Source organism: Podarcis liolepis (assembly GCF_965112155.1).
Source record: "Podarcis liolepis genome assembly, chromosome: 5".
Classification (NCBI taxonomy): Eukaryota; Metazoa; Chordata; class Lepidosauria; order Squamata; family Lacertidae; genus Podarcis; species Podarcis liolepis.
The window spans coordinates 34,818,343-34,831,501 of NC_139556.1; the positions used below are offsets into that span (position 1 = coordinate 34,818,343).

Here is a 13,159-nt window from a genome sequence, read left to right on the forward strand (position 1 = left end):
AGATGGCTTGGAGGTCAGATAACTCCATACCCTCCAGCATTTCTCCAAAGAAAATAGGGACGTCCTAAGGAAAAGTGGGACATTCCGGGATCAAATCAGAAAACTGGGACAGCTTCTCTAAATCAGGGATGTCACTGGAAAATAGGGACACTTGGAGGGCAATGGCGCCCACCTGAGAAGTGCCAGAACTGAGTTTCAGTGATTTCCAGTTGAAAACAAAAAAAGCCCTGGTGAGGGAGGAAGCGACCTCTGGCATCATTTTCCTCCTAGGCAACAGAATATGCTCCTTTGCCACCTTTTGCCTCTGAAAGGCAATGAGAGCGGGAGACGATGACTTCAGGGCCAGTCAGGGTGGGAGGTCCTTCAGACTTCTGGAAGTGTTCTGCATGAAACCTGTGTCACTAACTTCTGGAAAACCTGCTCCCCTGTCAGGTTACACATTTTAATTCATACCTTGCTCCAAGTTCAGACGGCAAGGACCCCTTGCAGGCATGGGCCCTGCTGCAATTACACCGTGGATAATCTGGCCTTCATGCTCGCAGGGGATCTCTGCATGCCTAATGATCCAAAAGACCAAATGAAGCTACAGGTAAGAGCAGGTCGAAACCACAGCAGACACATGCCCCAACTTGCCCCAAAGGGAAACAGGCATCCATCAGCTTGGATGAGTCACCTTCAGACTGCTTTCTTTTCTATTTGCCCATTTCTTGGAATTAAAGTCGCTGGGTGCCTCTTCTTTCTATATAGCCCCCCCCCCTTCTTTGGGGGAAATGCCCCTGCTCCCTACTTCCAGAAAGTTGTATCTATAAGGAAGAACTTAATGGCAGTTTTTAAAAAAGTCAAATTGCTGTTGTTTTTCTTACGGAGCAGTAGATGTAGGTATGCTAGATCTGACTGGGCATGCAAACATTGGGGGGGGGGGTTCCCTTCCTTTACAGCTGCATGAAGATTGGCTTGCCAGTTTTTCAGCCAGCCACTGTAGCTGTGCCTTTAAAAACAGCTTGATCTGTAGGCACTGACAAGTGATTGTGTTGATCTCCATGCTGATAAAAGCTTCACTTGCTGGTTCGCGCAGTGTTCTTTACTCTGCACAAGATCAAGCACCAGAACTGAATTCCTAATTGTACTTTCCTCAAAGTAAAGTGAGGTATGATCTGATCCTCCTCGGACTGGAGACAAGCAATAATTCCCGAGAGGTGAAAGTAACGCAAGACGGGCATTCTTCCCCATGTGATACTCAGGATAGAATTCAAGAAAGTTTTACTCAGTGTGGACCTCTGGAAACGAATATACATAACTAAGTTAGGTCCATCAATTTCAATGGATCTACTATGAGTAAATGTTAGTTAAATGCCACCCTCATCTCTGGTCAAACCAGCTTTGCAGGATTTTAAAGAATCACTAAAATCTGAGGGATAATGGTGTATGGCTACCAGATTTTTTTCAATGAATCCGGGGATACCTTTTTTTTTTTTTTGAAGCTGAGTGGCAACAGGGAGTCAGTAGTGAGGATGGTGAGGCAAAAGACCTCACCATTGTATAAAGGTGCAAAGCCCTTCTTTTGCACCCTGTGAAACATAAATGTGCAGAGTTTTTAAAATACTGGGCAACGGCCACTGCCCGCCTGTGACTCCTGAGCCTCTTCCAATCTCCTCCCTCTTCCCCCTTTGTTTTGACTGATCGGGAGAGGCTCAGGAGTCGCAGGCAGCTGGCCATTGCCCAGTTTTTTAAAAACTCTGTGCATTTATGTTTCACAGGGTGCGAAAGAAGAGCTTTGCACCTAGCCTGGCAGAGAAACCGCGTGCCTCACACCCCTCCTGGGCAACAGCCACCCACCCGCGACTCCTGAGCCTCCCTTGATCTGCCAAAACAAAGGGCGAAGGGGGCAGGAGATCTGTACCACCAAACATCCCCAATTCTCCTTTGGCAGTGGCGGCGGCAGCGAGCAGCTCCTGAAGCCAGCCAGAGCCAACTGCGCTACCAGGCTGGCTCTGGGCTGCTGAGGCTGCCACTGCCACGTTTCCCAGGGACAGATTTTCAAATCTGGGGACATTCCAGGGATGGAATTTGTCTGGGGACAGATTTGCAAATCCAGGGACTGTCCCCGGGAGCCAGGGATGTCTGGTAACCCTATAATAGTGTGATGCATCTATGTTGTACACATTATATTAAAAAAATAATGCTTCTGTCTTCCTGTCTTCAATTCTCTGGCTACTTTTGAGCATCACAATAACCATGGTTTGTCATTAAAGAAAAAAAGCCTGGGGTCAAATGCTCTCCTTCTCTAGACAGCCACAAGGAGGAGATTGGAAGCTTTCACTTCCATTGTCTTACTAACTACAGCGTGTTGTCTTCTTCAAATCTAACAAACTGCAATTAATCTAAATACGGATAGTTTGAAACAAGCCAACTTCAAACCATGGGTTATGAAGCTGGCCTGTTTCAACAAAACACAATTAAGACAAACCACAATTTAGGGTTCAGATGGAATGTGAAACTGTTTTTTGTTTTTGTTTTTAAATGTTATTGATTTATAGTACAGTGGTACCTTGGGTTAAGTACTTAATTTGTTCCGGAGGTCTGTTCTTTACCTGAAACTGTTCTTAACCTGAAGCATCACTTTAGCTAATGGGGCCTCCTGCTGCTGCCGCGCAACCTGAGCACGATTTCTGTTCTCATCCTGAAGCAAAGTTCTTAACCCGAGGTACTATTTCTGGGTTAGCGGAGTCTGTAACCTGAAGCGTATGTAACCCGAGGTACCACTGTAAAAGTAAATGCAATCAGAACAAAACCAAAATGGGAAGCAGGTGGGGAAGGGAGAGAGAAAAGGAAAAATAGGTTCCAGCAAAGCCTGCTGGTCCTTACTTGTAAACAATTCCAAGTCTGGGTCCCCACTATCTGAGTGTTTCTTCCCTTTTTGCCACCTGCTTCAGGTGACTTTTTCATAAATCACAAAAGAAGTTACGTCTTCTGATCACTGAGCAATTGGCTGGGGTGTATGGAGACATGTGCTCCTTCCAGTGTTGTAACACTAGTCTTTAGGCCACCAACGGTGGGGTAGAAAGTAGAAAAGAAATGGAAACTGTTTTGCAATAAATGTAGCTTTTGCATTTGGTTTTAAAGTTGAGGTCAGGACTGTTTGAATCCTCTGTTACAAAAATACCCAGCATTTTACTTACTCTACAAAAGATGACAGAACATAATGCTGTTGTGTGTGTTTTTTCAAATTTGGTTTTAAATGAAGAAGGTTTGGGGAAGCTATAGCTACAGAATAATACCATAATAAATTGCTTGCACCCTGGCTAGGGGGTAAATCCTGCTTGCCACCAAGCGTGCAGAGGGTTGCAATGGGAGTATTTAAATTTATGATCCATACTTAAGTATTTTTCAGCCCTTGCAAGACCCCATCCTATGCAAGTCTACTCAGATGTAAGTTGCTTTCGGTTCAATGGGGCTTATTCTCAAGTGAGTGGGCATAGGATCCCAACATTACTCTGTAACTGACTCTATCTTTCCATAATGCGCAGCTTCAACTGTTGTCTACATGACATCCTTGGAGAGGAAAGCTGTTTTTAATTTGCAGTAACTCTTAACTGTTACTCAACACCTCCCCTCCTCCCAAAGATCCCTGTGAGGAGTCTAAACCCACCCTCTCAGCTCTGCCTTCAGTCAAGTGTGTATCTGATGCAGGGATTATATTCAGTTCCAGTGGACTTGTTTTTTCCGGAACCACAGCACAGGGTAAAAAGCAAGGTGAAAACAGAAACAGTGTTATGCTGCCATTGATGGTTCTGAGAAAGACTGGTTCAAGTGTTCTAGAGACTGAAGGTACAGAGGCCCATTCACTGGAATGAAACAACAGGAAGCTGCAATAAAATGCTATTTTTCAGCTTTTGAGGAAAGACATCTCTTGGATGCAGCCATCAAGAGTTGCAGGAAGCGGGGGGAAATGAAATTTGAAATTAAGGAAAACTGGCCATCAGTAAATCATAAGGTCCAAAGACAGGTATATCAACTGATGTTAGGCTTAGAGAACCAGGATTTACATTTCTTTCTGTATCTAGATTTATATTCAGCTTTCTCTTCTTACTCAGTTAGAACCCGGATAGACTTTTCTATCAAGGCAGACATGGGATGACTATTTGTTATTTTAATGTCATAGCCAGCCACTTTTAGGAGCTGTAGAGCTGGCAAGGGGCATCTAAGTTGATAAAATAAACAAATACATAGAATCATAGAATTGCAGAGGGACACCGAGGGTCATCTAATGCAACCGCAATGTCAACTAGATCATACATGACCAATGGCCATCCAACCTCTGCTTAAAAACATAAAAGGAAGGATGTTTCTATTTCCCCACCTCTCCCTCTCATTGCATACACAAGCAGCCTTATACCGTGAGACTGAGAAATGGCAAGATGGGCTCCTCAAGTGGTCTCTTGTGACGTGTAATGACAGGAACCCTGCAGGTAAGGCACCAACGCCCTATTCCTTCCTGGAGCACCAGAAGGACCTGCAAGTCATGATTCTAACATCACAGGCTAGAATCCTTCTAAATCCTTTGGGGGTGGACGGCCTCAGAGCCAACTCCATCCAACCTCCTGCTAGGTAGCTCCATGGTCTGTTGTGGACATTCAGCCAACATTCTACTTGTGGGGAAATTCTACGTGTGACACCGCCCCCTAAATAATATTACTGAGCGGTGGCCTGAAAAATGGGCATTTTCTGCCATTACCCCTGTATTATGGAATGCCCTTCCTTCTGCCATATGTGAAGTAGCAACCATCAGGTGCTGAGGACATCCTGCAAAGACTTATCCATTCGCCCAGGTTTTAACCCAGGCTTCCTCAACCTCGGCCCTCCAGATGTTTTGAGACTACAATTCCCATCATCCCTGACCACTGGACCTGCTAGCTAGGGATCATGGGAGTTGTAGGCCAAAAACATCTGGAGGGCTGAGGCTGAGAAAGCATGCTTTAACCCATAAGATCAGTCCCTGTTCTATGTGGCTTTTATGCTAATGTTTCGTTAGTTTTAGGCTGTTGGTTTTCCCCCCAGCTGTTGCTTTTATTCATTTATTTAGCCGCTTGACAATTACCAATAATCGACAAAACTCCGTTCCCCCACAAAATGTTGCTTTGTCTCCTAATATGATGCAAGTAAATGTGAATCAACATAAAGACACCATCTCCCCCCCCGCCCCCGCCTCCTCGCAAAGAATGAAAACCTACATGAATTTGCTTTCGCGTGAGGAAATTATTTCGCTGACAATATATAATGGGCAATCAATTTATTTCATTTACGGATAGCTTTTCATAAAAAATTATCCCAAGGCAATTTGACAGTTACAAAAACAACCCAATAATGAAAAAGCCTTGATTAAAAAAAACAACATCGTTGTTGAGTCTGACATGGATACAGGCTGGGATGCAAATCTTCACTTGAAAGATTTCGGCAACTTAAAAGATTCAGCAAGGCTGAAACCTGAGAGCAGTGTGGGAGACTGTACTGGAAAAGGAGGGTAAGCTTTTGACTGCTTTGAAGTCCTTGTTGCCAGAACCATGGGCAAGAGAATGTTGTGGTTGTGGTTGTGTCTCCTTCCTCTTCCCCAGGAATAAGCAGGGCTAGGGTGGGGTCTTCTTACATCTCTTTCATTCTTTGTGCCATTGGGCCTAATGAATACTGCTTTCCCACCCACCCACAACTGCTATTTGAACAAGGAGAAATAAGCTGTTGGGTGGGTGCCGGGGTGGTGGTGGTAAAGGGTTAGCCTTTTCCCTGCAGGCTGGAGTCCCAATACTGAACAGCGCCCTCCCCAGGCAGCAAAGAGAGCCATCCTGTGTATTATCGACACATTCAGTAATCACAGGTAGTCCTGTGCAGACTGCAACCGTCCTTCCTGTTCTCAGCACCTTTCCCTTCACAACGTGCCTCTCGCCATTTGCTTCGCAGGTCACCTATGCTGTCGGCGATGATGAACGCGAATCAAGCCCCCCCTGAATTGTCGCCAGCTTGTCTGTAGTCAACACAAATGACTTCAGTGGATGGAATTGAGGTCAGCTGCAGTGGACCGATTGTCCTGAGAAAATTGAGGTCAAATGATGTACGAGTCCCCCCACAAATAATCTGCGGCCGGCACAAGAATCATGGGCAAAATAACAGGTTGAGCTTAAATCTGTGTCCCTCAGCCACTTGAAGCCTTTGCCTAGAAGTATGTATCTTCCGCTCCATCATTCCTAAGCTAATCCCTTAGGAAGGGACAGTGCTCAAAAATATATACTGACTTCCACAATGATCAAAGTTATCCTTAGTAATGCAGTAAAATAAACATTGAGGGTGTGCTATCAATGAGTTAATACAGATGCTTACATTTCCATGGGAAATGCTCCCCAGCCTTTAACAAATTCTGATCTTTGGCTGTTTGATAATCAATTGCAGATTTGGACATACAGGAGCACCATTCAGGTATAAACCTGTCTGAGAGCACCGCGCAGGCATCAGACACAGTTTTAAAATCTTTTATAGATTGATTCACTGGAGCAAAAACCCGGTTCCTCCTTGTTGCCACCAAGGTGACATGCTGAGTCATTAGTGGCATCTACAAATAGAACTAGCTGGCCTAATTCCTTCCCTCTTTCTCTAACCAGTGCTTACATTCAAACAGGAGAGGTGTGCCTGGGGTCAAGGATGCCATCTGTCCTAGAAGCCCCCGTTCCATAGCCCTAGGCATGTGGAGAAAGGCTGCAGTTATTTCTTGGCCGTGGGGAGCAGGGGACACTCTGCACATGCTCAAAGGCATGTTTTGTTAGGATTATTTCACATTTTCCAGGACTCAGAGCCCTGGCATTAAAAACAGATCCCGAGGCTGAGCCCAGGGCACAGATGGTGCGCCATCTGTAGCATATAAAACTCATTTGCATCCTAGGGTCCAGTGGCGTCAAATGCTTAACTTGTCCAGTTCCTTTTCTTTGGCTTTGCAAAACGTAAATCGGCTAATACAGCATGCTTCCTAGGTAAACGCAATGCTAGAGCATTTGCCAGACTTCTCAGGGGACGCTTGAAGAAACCATTTTCAGAAAATGCCACATTTTTATTTTTTATTAAAGTTAGATGTAGAGAAATGGTCAGGTTGTAGCTGAATTACTGGCTTCAAGAACAGTACAGGTACAGCTTGGGAGGAAAGAGTTCCGGTGCTAGTTCTTAGTTTTAAGGGCCTAAGTGGTTCGGGGACCTGGGCAACTTAAAGACCTCCATCTTCCGTATGTCTTCCCATCTCCCCCCACCTCACGCCTGCATTCCACTCAACACCTGAGTTTCTGCTGCATATTCTCTCGCCAACCAGGGATGATGCCTAGGACCAGCATGATTGAGGCATCTGTCAAGGTGTGCTCTGATTCAGGGGCCCTGCCATTCATCCCCCTCACTGCTGTTGCCTCCTCATTCACCTGCTGGGCTGCCAGCTGAAGAGTTCCAAAATAAAAGGAGCACCATATGAGACCAAAAGAAAATGCTGTATTCCCTGCATCTAAACATTAACGACACTTTATTTGAATAGACCGTCTTTAGAATGCATCGGAGCCTTTGCAGTGATGGTGTATCACATGAGCACACGATTTACAAAACCGTCCCTGGCAGTCTACCCATAAGAAGCAGGGCCTTTTCAGTTGTGGCACCAACACTGAGGATCATACCCAGTGTTAATCATAAACCAGCGGATTTAAGCAACATAACTCCACTGATTTAAATGGATCTAATCTGAGTATAACTAATGTTGGATACTACACTGAATATTTCCAGTTGCCTAAATAAAACCTGCCTTTTTCAGAGAGGCCTTTTACTATCAGTCTCGGTCCCTTCTTTTTGCTGCCTTGCTGCCTTGATGGGGCTAGGCTCTTCTTTTCAATGTTCTGCTTCTGATTTTACTACTTTTTATGACATTTATGAGCTTGCTTAGCTTCGGCTAGCTGTTTGGCTGCTTTTGCTCCTGTCTGCTCCTGTTTGGGGCTACTTTCTTGACATGATTCGCAATGTTGTGTTACTGGTCTTCATGTGGCTAGCTGCTTTGATTTCTTAGGAAGATAAACCAGGGTGCACGTTTTAAAAATAAAATCTTCATAGGATCTACTGGATATGACCCAAGGCAACCTGTGGACCCTCGGAAGAGAAAGAAAGCGGGCAAGCCCCCCACCAGCCAGAAAAAAGGGTGGCATTCAACTGAAAACATATGAATGATTGCACTGCTTTTCAGGGACTGGGACATTTATGGTCCTCCATACTCACAGCCATGCAAGGGCATGTGCTTTTTCAAGAGGGGGGATTTGAAATGCTTTCCTTTCTAAGATTGCATTTTACCATCATTTTTTCTTCTTCTAAAAGCAATGGGTGGGGTTAACCTAATGAATCCCTCTCCTCCTTCTGTTTGCCCCCTGAACCGCACAAAATTAACTATGGCAGAACCCCCACAACAGCACACAGGGTTGAGGGGGGATTGTTCTGTCTGGCAAGCTAATAAGCTTGTAGAGGTGGAACATTCAACACAGCATGACTTTGAATTCCAGCCAAGGGATGTGCTCATTTTTACTCATCTGCTGAAGTTAATGAATAGGACTTAAGTTAGCTTTATTCATTTCAACAGGTAAAACTTATTTGAGTACCACACACTATTTTACAAGCTTCCACATATCAAGACAATAATGATTTTTAAACAAGGACTACGTGTATTTTAACAGATGCAATGTAAATAGCTGTAATGTATTGCCAACATCACACACACACACACACACACACACACACACACAAACACACACCTTTCTCTGCAGTGTATATGTTTTTTTGGAGTGACTTTACAATCTATGAGCCACTATATATGGGGTTTGTAATGCATATCCTGCAGGTCCCATGAGACAGTCCGCAAAGCAGTTTTGTGTGTCCCACACACAGAACATTGTGAGAATGTATAAAACCTTTAATTTAGTTTCTTAGAAAAACAGATTTTGAGTCCTCATTATTGCAGGGATAATTTTGAAGTCATAGTAGTAAAAAAGCACTACAGGAGCGGTGAGCGGAAGGGCTTATAAAATTTTGTCGGATTCATTATTTTTCAAGTCTCATCATCATTGAAGGCTGGGCTGGGATGCTGCAAGGGGTCTTTTTCCTCAGTAGAAGCCACCATTTTAACATCCATCAGTCTAGTTTGTGACAGTGAAAGGCTAAGGAAGTGAATTCCCTGCTACTGAAAATACATTCTACTGAACAAATGAATCTGTGGGTTGAACTATTTTGTGTGTCCATGTTATCAGCAAAGATGCTACACATTGTCCACGCAGCCTTGGTTATACACCCTTACCGGTCAGTTTCACAACCCAGGGTGCCACGATATTCCCACACAAGGTCACATGACCACATAGAGAGAACCACATGGTTCTAAGTGTGGTCCGAGGGCTGCTACCTTTTGTTTTATGGCAGATAATAAAAATACCTGTAAATTTCCATTGGAAGAAGCTTTCAATCATTTCCTTCAGAGTTGTCCAGGAAAGAAAGGCTGATTCACGAATCCACCTCCTCTCTCATTTGCTGTCCTAGGAACCCACCCCTCTCCATTGACATCAAGCCTCTGTAGCAATGCCAGTGTCTGCTTGCAGAGAGAAAAAACCGGGGGAATATCTTATTAGAAGGCAATTGCTTGCAGACACAACCAGGTTGTCATGTTCAAACGCGAGAGGAAACAGTGCTGGGCAGATGAAGGGGATAATCTTCTATATTCAATGGTGCACTTTGTTGGTTTACAATGCCTGATAAACATTGGCTTTATGAAGATAAAAGGAATCTGGTCATTAAGTCATTGCCTACTTAATCCCTCCATCTTTCTGCTTTTAAATAATAATTTTTTTTACATCAGTTTTTGGTTGAAGAGCTCCAGCACTGAACCCTATCATGCTGCAAAGGATTCTGGGACATTTTATGGAGGAACATATTCAAGGCTAAACAGACACAACACAGGAGATCTGTAATCAAATTTCCTGACTTTCCACAACAACTGTTCTAAAGCAGACACGGGGCTCCAGTTTTGTTCAGGGGCAGTGGCACGGGGAGAAGCAGATGTTTAGCTCTTCCTTCCTGCCATTCTTCAGCTCAGAATTGCCCTGCAGAACTGTGGGAAAATACAGCCATGATACAGCTACCTATATGATGCGCCCCTGGCCAAAATGCTTTGGACTACAACTCCCATCATCCCAAGACAGCCTGACCGGTGGTCAGGGATGGAGGGAATGGTTAGGCCAACAACATCTAGAATGCACCACTGTGGGGAAGGATGAGCGAAGGCGAATGTCCTGACACAAGGCCAAACAAGCTGGGATCTGAAGTTGCACACCCTCTGGAAAGCCACAGGTTCTCCACTTCTGACATATACAGCCACTGACATGGCAACGGTGGGGAGATCCTCCACTTCTGTACAGCTCTAGCCTGCTGAATTTTGCTGGAGGGTTTTAAGCACCTACCAGAGCTTTGTGTGCATGTTTATAAAGCTTAATACGGATTAAAGTGCTCTGTCACCCTACAAGTCCACTTCTGAAACTCAACCTTTTGATCTCTAGAAAGTGGCTGGGAAATGCACCAAAAAGTGGATCCGGGTGAATGGTGGATGAACGCTCCATCGCTCATGGTCATACAAATGACATTCTCATTGCCCTATTGTGGTGCCTATATCACTTGCACCTCTATTCTATGGCTTGATTTGGGTTAGACCACCAGACTTTTGACTTTGATTTAGCTGCAGTCACTTAACTTTTTCTTAATTTAAATTTAAATGGCATAGCAGTCCGGAAACCGGAATGGATGGGAGGTGGGGGTGGAGGAAAATTCTGGTCCCGCTAGCATAAAACCATGCAAGGACTACCGCTAGCACAGTAGGGCGTCCTCTCTCCCCACCCTATGCACCACTAAATTGGCTGGGAAAGCAGGATCAAGAGATGGGACGTGTGTGTATATGTGTCTCTGTGTGATTATTCCACTGGGCATGCAGAAATGCTAGTACTGATGCAACTTGAATTCTTCTGTGACTGCAATCCACAAACCACAGAATCTGGATTATCTTGGAATAGACGTGTGTGTGTGTGTGTGTGTGTGTGTGTGTGTGTGTGTGTGTGAAGGGGGCGGGGCTTATCCACAAGAAGACCCCCCCCCGCTCTTTAGCTCTGAATTGGAACAAACAAATTGGTGGAAAACAAAAATTGACTTTTGCTCTGAGTGCTAAAGAATGGGTTTTCATGGGGGGGGGACTCTGGGGCAAAACAAACAAACAAAACCACTGGACACAGAGCTTTCAAGTACAGTGGTACTTCAGGTTAAGTACTTAATTCGTTCCGGAGGTCTGTTCTTAACCTGAAACTGTTCTTAACCTGAAGCACCACTTTAGTTAATGGGGCCTCCTGCTGCGCCGCCGGAGCCAGATTTCTGTTCTTATCCTGAAGCAAAGTTCTTAACCTGAAGCACTATTTCTGGGTTAGCGGAGTCTGTAACCTGAAGCGTATGTAACCCGAGGTACCACTGTACAGTCCTGTGCCTGGAAAGAGCGAGGCAAAAGGTAAGCATGAATAAATCCAGAGAGAGTTTTATAGGTTTGGGCTGTGTTTTATGGCTGCTTTCGTTACGTATACTGTACCTGAGCAATGTGTGATTGAGCAATCTAGAAAACTTCCTAAATAAATACATAAGGGCAAAACGAGATGCTGCCAGGAAAATAATTGAATGATGAGCAATTTGGGGTAACAATGGGACCTGGCTGGTTTAAATCACGGGGGCCATTCTGGAGAAGGATGGAAGAAAACAGGAACTTGTTGAAATAAGGAACACACACTGCTTCTTTTTGTATTTTTTAAAAATAAAAATCTTAAATTACAGGTGGAAATCAGTTTGAATGTTGGAAAAGCAACATGTGAGCATTTAAATAAATGTGCCTGCCTTTGATGGGAGATCTGGTCACTTTGGGATAGGATGGACACGTCAAGGGCAGCAGAATGACTCAGGATGTGAGCTGGGAATTCCCCAGGTTCAAATCTCACCTCATCCCTGAACTCATTAGATGCCCTTAGGCCAGCTGGGATCTTGAAGTCTGCCCCTCCTCCATTCTTCCCATTGGCATTATGAACGTGATAACACTGGCATGCCTACAGGGTTCTTTTAAGAACGATTGAGATAATAATATAGATTGAGTGCTCTGAGCAGTCTTCAAGCACTCTATAAAATGCTGAGTAGCATTATTACTATCAGGTTGAGAGACATTTTAATTAGGATTCTCTAGATTTCGTCTTCATCTCAGTCTCACTGTTTATGTGCATGTGGGGAACATAAGCAGAAATGCACAGGCTATGGCAGCCTGGTGCCTTGCAAATGCTTTGGACTACAACTACTATCACCCCAAAGCAGTATGACCAATGGTCAGGAATGATGGGAGTTGTAGTAAGAAAAATAAATAAATAAATAAAATCTAGAGAGCACCAAGATGGGGGAGACAAAACTAAGGCAAATCTCCTGACACATGGATTTGGATTGGCCCACTTTCCTAAAACTTGCCAGGGCATGGTGGATTTTTGTCTGGACATGTACCACAACACAGCCACTGATGTGCGTGAGTAGGATGGAAATAAACCTAAGTCAGCTTCGCACACATTTTAAATGGATTGCGGGGACCAGTTCTCAGGGGCGTCTTACCCATAGAAGCTAGTGGAGCGGGGCGCCAGGGTGTCAAGTTCTGGAGGGCGCCAGGGAAGAGGCAGGGGCCTCTTTTGTGTTCCTCCCTGCTCTGTTGTTTTTCAATTTATGCAGCGCTGTGAACTGAAACCCAGGATAGGGCACACAGGTAGATTTTAAAAAGGGGGCTAAGGTAAGGTAAAGGACCGCTGGATGGTTAAGTCCAGTCAAAGGCGACTATGGTGTATGGTACTCATCTTGCTTTTCAGGCTGAGGAAGCCGGCGTTTGTCCACAGACGGCTTTCTGGATCATGCGGCCAGCATGACTAAACCACTTCTGGTGCACGAAGGACTGTGACGAGTGCCAGAGTGCATGGAAACGCCATTTTACCTTCCCGCCACAGCTGCACCTATTTATCTACTTGCACTGGTATGCTTTTGAACTGCTAAGCTGGGACAGAGCAACAGG

The 13,159-nt window shown here is 44.7% G+C and overlaps 1 long non-coding RNA gene across 1 annotated transcript; it reads right to left on the bottom strand.

Moving 5' to 3' along the window:
- Nucleotides 1-5,387: 5,387 nt before the first annotated feature.
- Nucleotides 5,388-7,775, bottom strand: LOC310707791. Its single transcript, XR_014526732.1, has 3 exons — nucleotides 7,309-7,775; nucleotides 6,655-6,722; nucleotides 5,388-6,079 (listed from the first exon to the last, which is right to left on the bottom strand). It is a non-coding gene; the product is annotated as an uncharacterized lncRNA (long non-coding RNA).
- Between the last annotated feature and the right edge of the window lie 5,384 nt (nucleotides 7,776-13,159).